Below are 20,157 nucleotides of genomic sequence, written 5' to 3' on the forward strand. Positions count from 1 at the left end.
TCCCACTTGTCTATCTTATTTCTTGAGATATTGGCCTTTAGGATTATGAACAGGAATTGATTGCCAGTTTCAATTTCCATAAGGGTGCCTCCTGCATTTTCTAAGATTCTTATAGTTTGAGCTTTTACATTCAGTTCTTTGATCCATTTAGAATTAATTTGTGTGTATGGTGATAGGTAGGGGTCCTGTTTCAATCTTCTGCGTGTGGTCAGTCAGTTTTCCCAGCACCATTTACTGAATTGGTTCTCCTCCCCCTAGTGGTTGTTGTTAGAGGCTTTGTTAAAGATGATTTGGTTTAGGAATTGAGGCTTTGCTTCCAGAATCTCTATCCTGTTCCATTGCTCTATGTGCCTGTTCTTGTACAAATACCAGGCTATTTGGATTACTGTAGCCTTATATTAAAGTTTGAAGTCTGGAAGTGTGATACCTCCTGCTTTGTTTCTTTTGCTAAGGATTATTTTGGCTATTCGTCGTTGCTTATGTTCCATATGAATTTGTATATTGTCATTTCCAGGTCTGAGAAGGATGATGTTGGTAACTTAATGCGTATTGTGTTGAAACTGTAGATTGTCTTTGGTAGGATGGACAATTTAACAATGTTGATTCTTCCTAGCCATGAGCATGGAATATTTTTCCATTTGTTTGTGTCTTCTTGGATTTCTTTGAGCAGTGATTTGTAGTTCTCATTGTAAAAGTCTTTCACTTCTCTGGTTAGGAAGATGCCGAGGTATTTCATTTTTTGTGTGGCTATTGTGAATGGGATTGTGCTTTTATTTTTTATTTTTTAATTTTTTGAGTTGAAGTCTCACTCTGTCACCCAGACTGGAGTGCAGTGGCCGCTCCCTGCCACCGCAGCCTCGATCTGCTGGACTCCAGCGATCCTTCCGCCTCAGCCTTCCAAGCAGCTGGAACTAAAGGTGCGCGCTACCATGCCTGCCTAATTTTTTTGATTTATTGTAGAGACGAGGTCTCGCCAACTTGCCCAGGTGGGTCTCGAGCCCACGGGCTCAGGCAATCCCCTCACCTTGGCCTCCCAAAGCGTGGGATTACAGGCTGAGCCACTGAGCCCGACCGGATTGTGCTTTTAATTTGGGTCTCTGCCTGCTTGTTGTTGGTGTACAGGAATGCAACTGTCTTTTGCATGTTTATTTTGTACCCTGAGACTTTGCCAATGTCCTTTATCAGTGCAAGCAGGTTTTTGACAGTTTCTCATGGATTTTCAAGATAAAGAATCATATCATCAGCAAAGAGGGTTAACTTGACTTCCTCTTTTCCTATTTGGATAACCCTGATTTCCTTCTCTTGTCTAATTGCCCGAGCCAGGACTTCCAACATAGTGTCGTACAAGAGGGGTGAGAGTGGGCAACCTTGTCTTGTTTCAGTTTTCAGGTGAAATCTTTTGAGTTTCTGTCCATTTAGCAATATGTTAGCTGTGGGTTTATCATAGATGGCACTTACAATTTTGAGGTATGTTTCTTCTATACCTAGGTGTTTGAGGGTTTTTATCAAGAAGGGATGCTGGTTTTTATCAAAAGCTTTTTCTACATCTAATGAGATAATCCTGTGGTTCTTGTTTTCACATCTGTTGATGTGTTTAATGACATTCATGGTCTTGTGAATGTTGAACCAGCCCTGCATCCTGGGGATGAAGCCTACTTGGTCATCGGGGATGATTTCTGAGATGTGTTTGGATCTGATTCTATCTTGCTCAGGATTTTTGCATGTTTATAAGAGATATTGGCCTGTAGTTCTCTTTTTTTGTTGAATCTTTACCTGGTTTTTGTATTAGTGTGATGTTAGCTTCCTCAAATGATTTGGGGAGAATTCCATCTTTGTCAACTGCATGGAATACTTTCAATAGGATTGGTATCAGCTCCTCCTTGTACATTTTGTGGAATTCTGCAGGAAGGTCATCTGGCCCAGGGCTTTTTTTTTGTTGGTAATTTTCTTATGACAGAGTTAATTTTCTGGGTTGTTATTGATCGATTTAATGTCTCAATATTCTTGTTTCTGTCTGGGGAGGTTATGTGATGTTAGAAAGTCCTCCATTTCATTTAGATTATCAAATTTGTTTCCATAAAGGTGTACGTAGTAATCTCTGATAGATTTTGTATTTCTTTGGTGTCAGTTGTGATTTGATCTTTTGTATTTCTGATTGCGTTGATTTGGGCTTTTTCTCTGTCATTCTGGCTAGGGATCCATCAATCTTGTTAATTCTTTCAAAGAACTAGCTTTTTGTTTTGTTGATGCTTTCTATGATATTTTTTGTCTTCTATGTCCCGTTTTGGGGCTCTTATTTTGATGATTTGGATTCTTCTGCTAAAGTTGGGGTTTTGGTGATCTTCTCTTTCCAGCTCTTTTAGGTGATTTGTTAGGCTCTCCACTTGTGATCTTTCCATTTTCTTGATGTGCTTGTAGAGCTATGTGCTCGTAGACCTGTGCTTGTATAGGTATAAATTCCCTTCTTAGAACTGTTTTCATGGCATCCTAGAGATTTTGGTAAGATATTTCTTCGTTTTCATTCATTTCCAGGAATCTTTTAATTTCTGATTTGATTTCAGTGTTGACCCAGTAGTTGTTCAGCATCATGCTGTTTAGTGTCCATGTCCTTGTGGACTTTGGGGAAATGTTGGTGTTGATATTTATTTGTATTCCACTGTGGCCTGAGGATGTGCATGGCAAGATTTCATCCTAATGGAATTTGTTCATGCTTGATTTATGGCCAAGGATGTGATCAATCTTGGAGTATGTACTATGTGGTGATGAGTAGAATGTATATTCTGTGGTGTTGGGTGGAAAAATCTGTAGGTAGCTATTAAATCCATTTGGTCAAGTTCAAGTTTAGGTTCTGGATCTCCTTGTTGATTTTTTGCCTCAATGATCTATCTTGGGCTGTCAGTGGGGTATTCAAGTTCCTTGCTATAATAGTGTTAGGGTCAATATCTTTTTTAGTTTATTTAATGGTTGCTTTATAAGTGCTGGTGCTCCTATATTGGGTGCATATATGTTTAGGATGGATATTTCTTGTTAATGGATTGAAACTTTTATAATTAGGTAGTGTCCATTTGCATCTTTTTAAATTTTTGATAGCTTCAAGGGTGCTTTGTCTGATATTAAGATCACAATTGTTGCATTCTTTTGTGATCTGTTTGCCTGGAAACTCATTTTCCATCCTTTAATGTTGAGTCTGTGGGCATTCCTTGTGGTGAGATGAGTCTCCTGGATGCAGCAATTAATTGGGTCATGGTTTCTTATCCAGTTTGCCATTCTGTGTCATTCCAGTGTTGCATTTAGTCCATTCACATTCACCCTGATTATTGAAATGTGATTGTTTATTGCTGTCATGAAGTTCTTATAAAGTTTCTTCTTTGTTTGCTTATTTTCTTTTGGCTTTGAGGTTAATGTCTGTGTGTTTTCAAGTTTATTTTGTGCTGTATTTCTGTTGATTCTGTGCTCTGCTGTTCTCTTGGGAAGTGTGTGGTCATTCTATTTTTTTCTTTCTTCTCTACTTAATACCTTTTTAAGTGTCTTCTGTAGAGCAGGTTTGGAGGCTGCATAATCCCTTAGGAATTAGTTGTCTGGGAAGGATTTTAATTCTTCATTACTATAAGCTGAGTTTGGATGAATAGGAAATCCTTCGTTGAAATTGACTTTTTTTGAGGACTTTAAATATAGGGCTCCCGTCTCTTCTTGCTTGTGGTTTTTCTGCCGATAGGTCTGCTGCTATTCTGATTGGTTTTCCCCAGTAGGTAGTCTGACTTTTCTCTCTTACTGCCTTTAGGATTTTTTCCTTTGTGCCTACTTTGTGTGGGCAAATTATTATGTGTCTAGGGGATGGTCTTCTCATTTTATGTTTTTTGGGGGTTCTCTGTGTCTCTTGTGCTTGGCTGGTCACATCTCTGGTGAGATGGGGAAAGTTTTCTTGGATCACTTCCTGGAATACTTGCTACAAGTTGTTCTCCATTTCTTTTCTTCTTCTGGGATACCAACCAGGCATAGATTCGGCCTCTTGATGCACATCTCTTATAGACTTTGCTCTTTCTTTCTGAGTCTTCTTTTTATGTTTTTTAGAGATCAGGTTAATTCCATGATCTGGTCTTCAAGTTCTGAGATTTTTTCTTCAGCTAGATCAATTCTGCTTTCCATGCTTGTCATCTTGTTTTTTATTTCCTGGAATATTTTTTTGTGGCTCAAATCCCTGTTTTAAGTTCTTTCAGTGTTGCATCTTGTCTTTCTTGAGTCTTACTCACTCTTTCCATCCACTTCCTAATCCCTGGTTTATCTGGGGTCAATCGGTGATGACTGCCATTGTTTGGACTCTGAGATCTAATTTTTCCGATGTTTTCTCTTTGTTACACTGGTAAGTATCTCTGTTCCTCCATTAATATTTTCTCATTTGTGACAGATATCTCTCTTTTCTCTTTATTCCATTATTTAATGTCAGTGGGAGAGGCTTTCCCTGCTGATGTTTGCTCAGCCATCTTTTCTTCCTTGACTAGGAATCTTAATTTTTTCTATTTTGATACTGGGCGGTGGGTGGGAAGCTTTGCTATCTCTTGTAGTTCTGAGAGTTGAATAAGGTTGAAGATGGGGAGCTAGGGTTCAGAAGTTACTTGCAAAGCACAATATTCACTGAGTTGTGATATGAATTCTCTGTGTCCCACTCCCCACCAACACTCCATATGATGATGCAATGGGTACATGTGTGTACCTCCTGAGTCCAAGATACAGTAACAGCAATGGGGAGAACAAAGAAAAGTAGAATGAAGTAAGATGGAAAAAAACCCCCAGAAAACCAAAAGCAGAAACCAAAGCAAAAACTACTACTACTACTACTACTACTACTACTACTACACACACACACACACACACACACACACACACCCCAAAAGAAACTAGAAAAAAAGCAAAGAAAACTGAAAAAACAGGAAAACCAAATACACTTGCAGACATCACACACACATCCAATACAAAACAAAAGAAGAGAAATAAGAAAAGAAAAAAAAAAGGAATTCAAATCAAACCCTCACACATACATTCACACACAATAAACTAATAAAAGAGAAGAACAAAAGAACCTTGAAAAAATGAAAGATGAATACTCAATCATTCACATACACACAAACAGAAAACAAAAAACAAAAGAAGAAAAAAAGAAAAAAATAAAGAAGAAAAATTGAAAAAGAAGAAAAAAAATGGAGACAAATGCCAATCAAGCCCTCATACACATTTGTGCACAAAAGAAAAACAAACAACTCCCCCCAAATAAAAAACAACCTGCCCTCTTGTGGCAGGTTCTGTAATTGTTCCTCTCAGCTGCTCACAGGTAAGTTCCTCTGCAGTCTTCTGTGGAGCTGCAACCTCATTCACAATCTCCCCAGTGTCCAGCCGAGGGAAGGAGGAGGTGGTGGGGTTGGGTGGGGCTTCAGTCCTCCCCTCCTACTCTCATATGGTCAGAGGGATCCCCTGCAGTGGGGAGGTGTGGATTTATCTCTTCCCCACGTATTGTTTGAGAGGGGCATAGGACAGCCAACCCAGCCAGGCATATCTTGGAGTAGAGTCCCCCTATGGCGACTGATGTCCAGATTCATTCTGGACATCAGTCCTGCCTAGGTTCATTCCTCTCAGTTGTACCCTAGTTGTGTGGTTCTGATGTTCAGAGGATTACTGGTGAGGAGGGAGTAGGGTCAGCCCCAGACTCACCCCTGGTCTCTTTGGAGTCCTTTCTCATCCTTTTCTGGTCACATCCTTTGGCTCACAGCTGAATCAGGGCAGGTTATGGGGTTCCTGTGACTCAGCACTGGTCCTGTCCCACTAGAATTTGTGCTTTCGGGATATTCTTTCTGGGTCACAATCAACCCCTCAGTAATTAATCCACCAGTCACACTCCATGGGAGCAAGTTGGAGCACTTTCCTGCCCAGTTTTCAAGATGGTGACAGGGTGGCTGTTTCATCTTCTCCAGTGGGGCTCTGCTTCTGGGCTCCCTTGCTGTGTTCCCTCTGCAGCCCTTGCTGCCAGTGTCTGGTTAATCACTGTAGCGGTGAGGCCAAGCCTGGAGCTGGCAGTCACCCCTGACAACTTCTTCCTGGAAAGGTCTTTACTGATTTTTTTAAAAAGGTGCTCAGCTTCTGTGCCCTAAGAAGCATTAGAATCCAAATAGACCAACTGTGGCACCAGTCACTTCACCAGGAGAGTACTGGCCACTTGCTCATGATCCCCCACTCAGTAAACCACTCACACACCCACTTACTGCCATCTTCCTCCATCTGAATTAACTATTAATCATTTAAATTATTTGAATAAATAGTGTGAGTTCAAGATTTGTTTTGCAAACTTCATCCACCAGGAAAATCTCTAGACTAAATGAGGCATTCATGCATGCATTTTTTCACTGATTCATTCATAAAACTGTTGAGCATGTTCTATAACTACAAAAAAGCCATGAGCATGAAGAAAGGATGAAAAAACTGAGTCATTATTTTTGGTTCAGAATGCAAGTGTTTTGAAGCAAATTATTCAAATATTAAGGCACACTAATAGAAGATTGAAGGTTAAAATTTTTTTTTGAGTTAGAGTCTCACTCTGTCACCCAGGCTGGAGGGCAGTGGCACACCTCTTGGCCACTGCAGCCTCAACCTGCTGGGTCTAGCAATCCTTCCACCTCAGCCTTCCAAGTAGCCAGAACTACAGGCGTGCGCTACCACACCCAGCTAAGTTTTAAAAAATTTATTGTACAGACAAAGTCTCGTCAAGTTATCCGGGCTGGTCTCAAACCTATGAACTCAGACAATTCACTCGCCTCGGCCTCCCAAAGTGCTGGGATTACAGGCTGAGCCACTAAACCCCGTCAAAATTTAAAACTTTAAAAATAATTAAATGTGATTGACATGAATTCCATCATCATTTAAATAATCAATCTTTCTGTTAATGGACATGATTACATATCAATTTTCTTATTATGTATTTCTGTACAGACTTGTAAAATATTAAAAAAATTTCTAGTGACAGAATAATTTTGTATCTCATATGCTTTGGATATAGGTATAGAAATTACCAGTCCATTTAAAAACATGAAGAAAGTTATTAATTACTTCCTGAGATATAAAAGGTCATAAAAGAACTCTACATTGAAATAAAAGTTAAGGGATTACTCAGCATTAAAGTAATTGAGATGCTGATTAGTGGGCTATCAAAAAAGTCACCAGAACCATATAGGTTGATAGTCAGTTATAGATTATGTTTAAAATCAGTTTATATAAAAGTTCATAAAAGCATTTTATATAAAATAAAAGTGAAAAGGTTGTGTAAATTATTTTATTAACTCAGCATAACTTCTAAACCAAACATGATTAAGATCATAACATTAAAAACTTCTTTATATAAAGAAATGTGGTATATATACACAATAGAATACTATTCAGCTGTAAAAAACAATGCAACATCATTTGCATCAACACAGATGAGCCTGGAGAACATTATGTTAAGTGAAATACGTCAGGTACAGAAAGACAAATACTACATGATCTCATTCATACATAGTAGTCAAAATAAAAAAAAATTGAGCTCATAGAAGTAGAGAGTAGAGGATGGGAAGAGATTGGTTAGTGGATACAAATTTCCACCTAGATGGGGGGAATAAGTTCTAGTGTTCTGTAGCACTGTAGGGTGAATATGATTAACAATAAATACAGTGTAAATTTTTGAAAAGCAAAAAGAGGAGATTTTTAAATGTTCACAATACAAAGATAGGTGATGAATATGCTAATTACTTTTGTTTTATCATTTCTTATTGCGTACATGTATCTAAAATCACTCTATGTCCCATAAATATGTATAATTATTATGTGTCAACTAAAAGAAAAGTAAAAAAAAGAAAACAGAGAAGAAAAAGACTCCATTACAAATATAGATGAAAAATTCTATATGAAATTTTACCGAAAAGCCAGCAATAAACCCAAGGAATAGTATACTGTGAACAATCAGGGTTTATTCCAGGAATACCAGCATGTATCAATGAGGAAATACAACTAACAATTTAAAAAATTAACAGAAAAACATCAGCAAATCAACATACAATGAATAAATATTTCATTTTATTCACATTATCTCTAATGTAAATGAAACTTAAAGGAATATAGATGGAAAAGAACTTAAAATAGGTTTGATTGCAACTATCCAACAATGTGTATAATGTAATGAAACATTAAACAATTATAGCTAAAATCAAGATACAGAAAAAATGGCTGTTAACACTATTATTATGATTTAACACAAGTGTGAAAGTTGTAATACATGTCAAAATATGTTTAAAAACAAATACATGCAAATATTTGAGAAATAAAGATAAAATGATTTCAGTTAGCTAATGATATCATTGTTATCTAGAGAAGTTTAGAAATTAGAATGCATGTGAGTCCAAAAGAAGTTTTGGTAACATAGTTAAATTCCAAGTTAAATATAGAAAGATAGTATTTCTCTGTTCTACCAATGAACACAAATGAACAAATTTGCTGAATATTCTGTGAATAAAAGAAAAACAAAATTAAGAGGTAAAACATTAAGAAAAGGGTCTAATTTATTTGGTGAAAAGAAAAACATCTTTTTAAAGAATGAGAAAAATAAGATATGAACAGAAACACGATTAAATATTCTTGGATGAAAAGAAATGATCATAAAATGTTCATTTTTCTTCAGATTGACATTGATGTATTAAAATTCAAATTAATTCACAGTATATATTTCAGTTTTTGTTGTTTTGAAATTGGATAAAATAATCTTAAATATTGTAGTGAAAACAGATTCTCAAAAAATGGTTTAAAAGAGAATCCCTGCAAAAGGACAATAAGGAAGAAACTGCTATACCAGAAAACATAACATTTGAGGTGATTAGAGAAAAACTAAACACATTCAAAAATGTTATTATTCTGCAACAAGATTACATATAAATATGCAAGATTAATTGCAGAAAACCTAATTTCTCTAAATTTGTTTGTGTGCATGCATTGCCACAGTTTTTCTGTACACTAGTTTTTGACATTTCATATGCTGGTACAAACAGAAGTTCCAAAAAGAGCAGGTCTTTCAAAGAGAGAGCACAAAACTGCCATGTGTGTCTGAGAAAGCAATAAACTACATATATGTTAGTGTTTTGCAAAGTTCCAGGAAATGGAGAGAGAAGAGTTAGCTGTGAGCTAGGTGTAGCTCAACCCACATCTGAGGAATTTTTCATAAGCCTGGAGATGTAATGCTACTTTTTTACAAGCTCCTGGCTTCAAGGAAAGCAAATAGTAAGAACCAACACACCTGCTGCTTCAGTTCTAGAATCACATGGAAGATGAAGATGACTTTGCATTTTATCTCATGTTCAGAATGAGGCTACAGTCTATTAGGTGGAAAAGTGAATCTTTATATTACCCACCACTGGAGCACTGTAAAACCAACCTGACCCAAATGAAGTATGTAAGAGAATGCCAAAGTTCATGTCTTTTTATGATGTTGTGCACACTGCTTTTTGTATGTGCTTTTATGCAGACATAGTGACATGAATTATGTGTCACACCCTATTGCTGTGGGAAATTCTGGAAACTTCATTCTCCGCAAGGATATACAGACCCCTCCCCGGGGCAGATATTCCTCATTGAACATTTCCCACAGAACTGGGTTTGACATTAGGCACAATGTTGCCCCACAGAACTGGGTTTGACATTAGGTACAATGTTGCCCTGTCTCTGAAATAGTGGTTATCAGATTACCTAATCTTACAACACACTGCTTGTGGGTATATAGGTCAAGAGGCTCATTTTTTGTACTACCCATGTATTGAAGCATTAACTAAAGGGATACAGTGTGGTCCCTAAGCCACAAAGAATCTGGAATGCCATAGGCTTGTGAGTTATGCTGCCTGTGACATGAAAGACAGACATTGAATATTATAAAATTATAGGCATGACTGTGATAGATTCCTTACAGATATGTTTAACTACATAGTAACAAATAATAAAGCTGTTGAATAATAAATTTTTGAAGCTGTTTACTACTTCTTGAATTGGTCTTATATAAATACATATAATTTAATCTGGAAATAAGCAAAGGTAAGCAGTGAAAAAGACTAGAGAGTAGAGAGTGTCAGAATATATCAGAAACCATTTTGTAGGTTCAACTAAATTCCTATGTGAAATAAACAAAATAAACACAATTTACTTTGATTTTATTTTAATTTTAATGATTTTCTTTGGGAGTACAAAGAATTTTTGGTTGCATGACTGCTTTGTATAGTGAAGTCTGGGCTCTAAGTGTACCTTTCTCCCCCATTAGTGCACACTGTACCCTGTAGGTAATTTTTTACCTATTCTTCCTTTTCCATTTTCCACCTTCTTAGTCGCCAATGCCTTTGCAAACCATTTGCTTAGCTCCCACTTAATGTGAGAACATGCAGTATTTCATTTTCATTCCTGTTATCTCACTTAGGATATGGGCTCCTATTGCATCCAAGTTTCTGCAAAAGACATTATTTTTTTCTATCTTATGATTGAACAAGATTCCATGGTGTGTTTGTGTGTGTGTGTGTGTGTGTGTGTGTGTGTGTGTGTGTGTATACACCACATTTTCACTATCCACTGATCAGTTGATGAGCACATCCTTGCAATTGTGAATTACACATCTCTGATTCCCCATCTTTGCAATTGTGAATTGGAACCCAACTTTATATGACAATCAAAAATAAATTATATAACTACTAAAGATATGAACAGTAATCCAAGAATAACTAAAAATATTGCAAGAAATTTTAGGAGCTAGTGATCTATCTAACTTGTTCCTATGTTGAGAACCATTTAGTGATTTTCATCGCTGTTCCTAAGGTTTCCAGTATTCAGGCAATGGGAAGCCACTTGCTATTGTTCTTCCAATTAAAAGAGACACCTTGTGAGAAGTCAGTATTCCAAGCATCTCTGAAGGAGTTGGCATGTGGCTCACCGAGAGTCCTTTAGTTCAGTAGACAGCAATTCTTTGGAGACTGTAATTAAGAATGGTGATTTTAGTGAGCGTGTAGAGGTAAGAGAAGAGATTCTCATCATGTTAGCAGAGTGCTTTAGAACAGTGGGCACAGGCAGAGGAAGAGATATCGGTGACCCAAGACAACATAGTAGTTGGCTCTTGTAAGCTACTTTTATCCTTTCTATGCATTCTTCCCTTTCCTCCTTTCCTTTACACTGACAACTTAATACCTTTGTGTTGCTTCTAACTTGTTTCGATTTAAAGCATGAGGATTTTTGCAACTCCGACTAGGAAAAACAGTGTTGTTCCTTTTTTTAAAATTTAATTTTATTTAATTTGAAATTGTGAGATACAAGTCAGGATTGCATACATAAGTGATTTAGGTACAGGCAAAGCTTTGGGCCTCCCATTGGGCTTCACTTCAGAAAAAAAAAGAAAGCACTGCTATGGATTAAATTTGATTTCTAAATTTCTTCTTTATTTCAATATAAATTGGCAAGGGAAGAGATTGAATGATAGGCGTTGTGTAACTCTAGGACAAGCAGCACCTAGTAGCTTATCTTTTGGATCAGGTATATCTATTTCTGCTATTACCCTGAGAAGAGTATGGCAAAATCTTCTGCCCTCTTTCTGTTTATAGTGGTTTTGGTCATCATTGTTGTTTTTGCCTTTAGGCTTATTGAGATTTGCAGGTTGATGAACTATCTTTGTCTAATATATCATCAGTTTCTTGACCACTGTGGAAAGATCCAGGGTCCAGGAGAGAGAATAATGAATCATATGATAATTCTATTTTTAATTCTATGAAAATCTTCCATACTTTTTTCTATCGTGGATATATTAATTTACATTCTCACCACCAATGCACTGGGTTTCGATTTTTTCCCATCCTTGTTAACACTTGTTACGTCCTATTCTTTTATAGTGGCCACCCTAATGTGTACAGGGTGATGCTTCCCTGTGGTTTTGACTTGCATTCCTCTTATAATGAGTATCTTTCATACACTTGTTAGATATTTGTATATCTTCTTTGAAAAATTGTCTATTTAAGTCCTTTGTCCAGCTTCTAAGCAGGTTACTTGAATCATTCTTGTTGTTAAGTTACAGAAATTTCTTATATATTTTGAATATTAATCTTTGATCATATATATAACTTGCAAAAATTTTTCTCTCATTCATTTGTTTGACTTTTTTATTCTATTGATTGTTTCCTTGGTTGTGTAGATTTTTAAAAGTTTGATGTAGTCCCATTTGTCTATTTTGGCTTATGCTACTTGTGTTTTTTAGTGTCATATCCATTAACCATTGGTAAATTCAAAGTACTAAAGATTGTTCCTAATGTTTTCTTCTAGGAGTTTTATAGTTTTTAGGTGTTCCATTTAGGACCTGAATCTGTTTTTGAGTTAATCTTTTGTATATATTGTCAGATAATTTTTTTTTTCCTTCCTTATGTCTAAGTTCAAACATAGATATATAGTAAAGCACATGAAGCAAATGTATTGCTAATGAATTATCGTAATGTGAAGACCCTTGTAAAGCACCACCCACCCGGGTTAAGAAATAGAGCTTTGCCAGTCACTCAAGTGTCCATTCTTGTGCCACAATCAAATCACAGATGTCCTCTTCTTTTAAATGTAAACACTATCCTGAGTTTTATAGTAGTAATTCACTGCATTTTTACATAGTATATTTACCTACTTATAAATCTCTAGAAACTCTTGTTTATTATTGCACAGTTTTAAAACATGGTATGTCTTTTCAATCTCTTTAATCTCCAGATACACTATATTCCAAATTTATCTGCTGAAGAACCTGTGCAAATTGACTGTAGTTTCCTAAGTTCTATGTTTTGCTGATTGCACACACATTTGCAGATACCATGTTCCTTTGTCCTCTGTATTTTCTGTGAATTGCCAGTTTGTGTGTTGGCTGCTGGAGCAACTTCTTCCTCTGTGAAGTGTCTGTTCATGAACTTTGTCCATTTTTTAATGAGCTTATTCTTATTTTTTGTTGTCAACTCATGGAGATCTTTGTAGATCATGGATATTAGGCCATTGTCAGATGCACAGCTTGCAAATATTTTTTCCCATGTTGTGGGTTGTCTCTTTACCCTCTTGACAGTTACTTTTGCTGTGCAAAACCTTTTTAGTTTGATAAGGCACCACCTGTCAATTTTAGCTTTTGCTGCATTTGCTCTTAGGAAATTGATCATGAATTCATTGCCTACTCCAATGTCCTGGAAGATATGCTGTAAATTTTCTTCTAAGGTTTTAATAGTTTGAGGTTTCACATGTAAATTCTTGATCCATTTTGAGTTAACTTTTGTATATGGCAGTAGGTAGGAGTCCAATTTCAATCTTCTGCATGTGGCTAACTGGTTTTCTCAGTACTATTTGCTAAACATGGTTTCCTTTCTCCAATGTTTGTTTGTTATCTGCTTTTCCAAAAATGAGTTGGTTGAAGATCCATGATTTTAGCTCCAGATTCTCTATCCTGTTCCATTCTTCTATGTGTCTATTATTGTGTCAGTAACAAACTGTCTTGGTTACTGTAGCCTTGTATTAAAGTTTGAGGTTTGGTAGTGGAATACATCCATCTTTGCTCTTTTTGCTGAAGATTGCTTTTATCTATAGCTTCTTTTTTTACTTCTAAGTGAATTTCTGTATTGTCTTTTCTAGGTCTGTGAAAAATTCTATAGCAATTGCGTTGAATCATCTGTGGATTTCCTTGGATAGAATGCACATCTTGACAATATTGATTCTTCCAATCCATGAGCATAGGATGTTCTTCCATCTGTTTGTTTGTCCTTGATTTCCTTAAGCAGTGTTTTGTAGTTTTCATTGTAAAGGTATTTCACCTTTTTGGTTAGATTGATGCCAAGGTATTTTGTGTGTGTGTGTGGCTATTGTGAATAGGATTGTGTTTTTTATTTGGTTCTTGGCCTACTTGTTGGTGCAACTGTTTTTACACATTGATTTTGTATCCTGAGACTTTACTGAAGTCATTTATTAGTTCAAATAAGTTTCTGATAGACTCTCTAAGGTTTTGTAGCTATAGAATCATACCATCTACAAAGAAGGATCATTTACTTCCTCTTTTTCTTTTTGGATATCTCTAATTTCTTTCTCCAGCCTTACTGCTCTGTCTAGGACTTCCAGTGTGCTAAATAGGAGTGAAAGTGGGCATTCTTGTCTTGTTCCCATTCTTAGGGAGAGTGTTTTTAGCTTTTGCTCATTAAGTTTGCTACTGTTGGGTGGCCACTTGTGTTTTTTGTTTGTTTGTTTGCTTGTTTGCTGGTCCTCCTTCCTTTGGCCCGCCTGTTGGGGAGTGTGGCAGTGGGAGGAAGGGTGGTGATGTGGGGTGAAACTGTCTGGAAGGTCTTCACCAGTGCAGTCTGGCAAGAACACTTTGTTCCTCTCCCTCTAGGGCAGGTGACAGGGTTCCTGGCTGGAAATACCCAGCATCCTTCTCCCCAGGCCAATTTTCAGCAGGATTGGCAGGTAATCAGTTGTGGCCCTACAGCTCTACTTTGGCTCAGGTTCTGTTAGCAGTGTGAAGAGGCAGCCTCCCATTTGGGCAGAGGTAGAAAAGAAGGTAGAAAGGAAACAGTGTAAGTTTGTTATTTCTTCCTCTTTCCACAGGCGAGCAAGGACACTACCAACTCCTCCTGTGCAGACGTGCTAAGCTTCTTCTTTTAAAAAAATTGTATTTTAAAGATGTGGGATACAATTCAGGGTAAGGTATAAATGGTCACTGTATAAGTAAAGTTAGGTTCTCACTTTGGTCCCCACTTCACCTGGTTTGATATCAGCTACCCTTATTGATGAAGTGTGCCCCTTCCCCAGTAGATTCCCACTACTTCCAATCTCTTTCTTATAGCATTATGATAATTGTTCAGGGTTCTCTAATGAGTGAGAAAATGTACAAAGTTCTTTGCTTCTGTGATAGGTCACTGAGTATTATAGACTCTAAGTCCATCCAAGTTGCTGTGAAGTTTATAATTTTGTCCTTCTGTGTGGCTGCTTGATGTTCCATTATGTATATATGCCACATTTTTAAAATCCAGTTCAGTTTCGATGAACAGCATGGTTGGTTCCATGTTTTTGCTATTGTGAATAATGCTACAGCAAACATGCATGTGCAGGTGTCTTTTTCATAGAGTGATTAGAGTTCCTTTGGGTTTATTCCCAGAATGGGGTTTGCTGAGTAGTATGAAAGGTTGATGATTAGATCTTTTATGAATCACCACACTGTTTTCTACAGAGGGTGTACTAGTTTAGAATCCCACCAACAGTGGAGGAGTATTCCCTTTTCTCTGTATCCTCTAGCATCTATTGTTTTTTGAGTTATTGATGGTGACCATTCTGACTGGGGTGAAGTGGTATCTCAGTGTGATATTAATTTGCATTTCTTTGATGATTGCTGATGCTGAGAATTTTTTCATGTATCTGTTGGCAGCTCCTATGTCTTCTTTTGAGAAGTGTCTATGCATATCTTTGGCCCAATTTTTAGTAGGGCTGTTTGTTTTTTTCTTTGGGTACATTTGATTTCCTTGTAGATCCTGAACGTTATACCTTTGTCAGATATACAGTTGGCAAATACTTTTTCCCTTTCTGTGGGCCATCTTCCCACTCTCTTGATGGTTTCTTTTGCGTTGCAGAAGGTTTTCAGTTTGATGTGGTCCCACTTGTCTATCTTATCTCTTATGGCATGGGTACTTGGGGTTTTGATCAGGAATTGGTTGCCAGTTCCAAATTCTAGATGAGTGTCTCCTGCATTTTCTAAGGTTTTTATAGTTTGAGCTTTTATGTTTAGGTCTTTGATCCATTTAGAGTTGATTTTTGTGTTTGGTAATAAGTAGGGGTCTAGTTTTAATCTTCTGCATGTGGTCAGTCAGTTTTCCCAGCACCATTTACTGAATAAGTTCTTTTCTCCCCAGTGGTTGTTAGTGGAGGCTTGTCAAAGATGAGTTGGTTGAGAAATTGAGGTTTTCCTCCTGGAATCTCTATCCTGTTCCATTGGTCTATATGCCAATTCTTGTATCAATATCAGACTGTTTCAATTATTGTAGCCTTATAATAACATTTAATATCTGAATGTGTGATACTTCCCACTTTTTTTCTTTTGCTGAGAATTGTTTTGGCAATTTGTGGTCATTCATGTTTCCATATGAATTTCTGTATTGCTATTTCTAGGTCTGAAAAAAATGATGCTGGTAATTCAGTGGGTATTGTGTTAAACCTAAGGATTATCTTTGGCAGGATGGACATCTTAACAACATCAATTCTTCAAATCCATGAGCATGGAATATTTTCCCATTTGTTTGTGTCATCTTTGATTTCTTTGAGCAGTGTTTTATAGCTTTTGTTGTAAGGGTCTTTAAATTCTCTGGATAGGAGGATGCTGAGGTATTTCATTTTTTTCTGTTGCTATTGTGCATGGGATTGCACTTTTTATTTGGTTCTCTGTCTGTTTGTTGTTGGTGTATAAGAATGAAACTGTATATTGTATGTTGATTTTATATACTGACACTTTGCCAAAGTCCTTTATCAGAGAAAGAAGATTTTGACAGTTTCTCTTGTATTTTTGAGTTATAAAATCTTATCACCAGGAAAGAGGGATAACTTGGCTTCATCTTTTCCTATTTGGATGTTCCTGATTTCTTTCTCTTTTTTGATTACTCCAGCTAGGTCTTCCAACACTATGTTGAACAGAAGGGGTAAAAGTGGGCAGCCTTATCTTGTTCTGGTCTATAGGGGAAATCCTTCCAATTTTTGTCTATTTAGCAATATATTGGTTGTGGTTTTATCATAGATGACTTTTACTATTTTGAGGTATGTTCCCTCGATGCCTAGGTGTTCAAGGATTTTCATTAAGAAGGGATTTTGGAGTTTATCAAAAGTTTTTTTTTCTGCATCTAATGATATAATCATAGGGTTCTTGTTTTTATATCTGTTTGTTGGAGCCCAGCTCCAGTGGGTCACGATTTCCTGAAAGAGGGACAGTGTCAGTGCAGGAGAAAAATTTGGACACTGACTCTGCTGCAAGCAGCACAAATGCCTATTTATTGTCTTTTCCAATTCCTTTTATACCCTATATATTTTTTTGGTTTGTTTTCAAGGCAATCAGTTTCAATTTAATGGACTGGACAGACAATGAATCTTTGTTCATCCTGTTTTGATCTCACAACACTATCATCCTAAACATTAACTATAAATTTTATAAACTTCTAACATTTCTTAATGATTACCATTTCTAAATGTCCATATAAAACTTACTTATTCCTATAACTATTACATTATAAATCACTACCAAGTTCTAAGCACTATAATTATCACATAGATTAACAAGTCACACCTATGCCCTTCACACAGCAATTTGCAACTAGTGACCTTCACACAGCAATTTAAACTAGATGGGGTAAAACAATATTTTCAAGGTTTCTTAGCCACAGGCTGGCCTAACTAGTTTTCCATAATGATACACCTGGTATTTACAATCTGCATCAATTATCCTCTGTCAGGGAGAATGAGCTTCAACATTTGCAAAACAAAAGGCCTCTCAGGCTCAAGTCACCTTAGTCATAATCCCTAACCAGAATTACAAGCCTTCTTGACAAAGGGAAGTAAAGACAAGTGTGCTCTAATATTTATGAGATTGTTAATTTTTTAAGCATAATACACCACATGTAGAAATTAAGAAATTAAGTAAATGTAATTTTTGCATTGGCACTCTTCCTAAAAATACAAACTGTAGCTTCTCAAATTTCTCCAATTAGTCACCAATCAGAAGAAATAAAATCTTACAAGTAATTATCTACCTGCACATGATATTTAAAATCTCTATTGATAATTTCCTGGCAAGGTCAGTGAGTTCACTGAAAAACATTAAATCAAGCACTTTCTGATTTTTTACAATTTTCCCAACCACAATGTTTAATCAAGTGATTGTATGGTTTAATACCAGGAGGCTGGGTACGTGGAAACCTGGGGAGGAATTCAAATGAAGGAAAGGTAATTTTTCATGAATTCCCCTCTTGCCTTTTTGCAAGGGGTAGTGTAAGCGTGAGTGGAATTTTGCTTTCCATCCTCAGACTATATAGAACTTTTCGACTGCACTAATAACAAAAGGAGAGGAAGCAAGAGTTTCAGCTACCTAGGTTCACTTTGCCATCTGGGGTCTTCAGCCCCTGGACTTTGTCAAAAGTCAGCCCTCCATGGCTGACTCCCAACATCTGTTGATGTATTTAATTATATTTATGTTCTTTCGGATGTTGAACCAGCCCTGCATCTCAGGGATGAAATCTACCTAACTCTGAATTGTACCCCACATATTTAAAATAAAAATTAAAAAATAATCATGTTAAAATTTAAAAATGTACATCTGATTCAATATATTCATCTAGCGAGCCCAAAGTCTGTGCTTCAATCGAGCCACACTTTATTTCTTTGCATGCCTACCAATAACTGGTTGAAAACTTTTGTATATTTAAAAAATGTAATGCAACAGTTCTGGAAATTAGATTCTAGCTTCTGTTCAGGTTTTATTGTTGTGTATTTTTTACTTTGTTGTTGCTGTTTCTTTAGTAATATTTTTGTACTAATTTTGCAACATTCATATTTTTTTATCGTGTGTGGCTACTGTAGTCCTTGCGTAGTTAGTTATAATTGATTAATTAGCTAATCACATATTTGCTTATAATTAGCTTATAACTGTACAGAAATTTCCTTAGGTGCCTAGAACCAATAAGTGTCCAAACTTTTGCTGAGAACCCCTGTGTGTTTATAACACTGCCTTAGCCATTTCTTCCTGCCTCCACAGAGCTTTTAAATCAACCTGAAAGTAGAGGTTGGGACTTTCTCAGGTCTTTTTGTAGTTCTTTACATACACATAGATTATGTAGAATTTGCAAAGCTCACCTGTGAGTGTTTTATTTTCTAGTCGTTCCATTTATTCTAGTCAGCTTTTTTTTTCTGAAATGGGCATCTCAAGCAGCGTAATGTTAAACTATTGCTGTGCAATTAAAAAAACCAATATTACTGGAGAAAAGTCTCCTGGCAGTAGGTGAGTTGTGAGTAAGTTCAAATAAAGACAAATCCCAAAAGTCAAGTTGTATAGAAGTCAAATGGGAGTTTAAGGCACTTTGATATCTGTTGGGAGCCAGCCATGGAGGCCTTCCTGCTGACAAAGTCCAGGGGGCTGAAGACCCCAGGTCGCAAAGCAAACCTGGGCAGCTGAAACCCTTGCTTTTTCTACTTTTGTTATTAGTGTAGCCAAAAAGTCCTGAGGATGGAAAGCAAAATTCCACTCTTACCTCCACTACTCCTTGCAAAAAGGCAAGAGAGAAATTCATGAAAAATTACCTTTCCTTAATTTGAATTCCTCTCTAGGTTTCCATGTCCCCTGTCTCCTGGTATTAAACTGTATAATCACTTGATTAAACATTGTATTTGGGAAAATTGTAAAAAATCAGAAAGTGCTTGATTTCATGTTTATCAGGGAACTCACTGGCCTTGCCAATAAATTATCAATAGAGATTTTAAATATCATGTGCAGGTAGATAATTACTTGTAAGATTTTATTTCTTCTGATTGGTGACTAATTGGAGAAATTTGAGAAACTACAGTTTGTATTTTTAGGAAGAGTGCCAATGCAAAAATTACATTTACTTAATTTCTTAATTTCTACATGTGGTGTATTATGCTTAAAAAATTAACAATCTCATAAATATTAGAGCACCCTTGCCTTTACTTCCCTTTGCTAAAGAGGCTTGTAATTCTGGTTATGGATTGGGACTAAGGTGACTTGAGTCTGAGAGGCTTTTTGTTTTACAAACAAAAGACTCATTCTCCCTGGCAGGAAATAATTAATGCAGATTGTAAACACCAGGTGTGAAATTAGGGAATACTAGTCAGGCCAATTTGCAGCTAAGTAACTTTGAAAATATTGCTTTACCCCAGCTAGTTGCAAATTGCTGTGTAAAGGTCACAGGTGTGACTTGTTAATCTATGTGATAATTATAGTGCTTAGAACTTGGCAATGATTTATAATGTAATAGTTATAGAAATAAGTAAGTTCTGTATAGACATTAAGAAATGGTAATCATTATAAAATGTTAGAAGTTTATAAAATTTATAGTTTAGGTTGATAGTGTTGTAAAA

The sequence above is a fragment of the Carlito syrichta genome, unplaced genomic scaffold (assembly GCF_000164805.1).
Source record: "Carlito syrichta isolate Samal-C Ts95f unplaced genomic scaffold, Tarsius_syrichta-2.0.1 Scaffold313440, whole genome shotgun sequence".
NCBI lineage: Eukaryota > Metazoa > Chordata > Mammalia > Primates > Tarsiidae > Carlito > Carlito syrichta.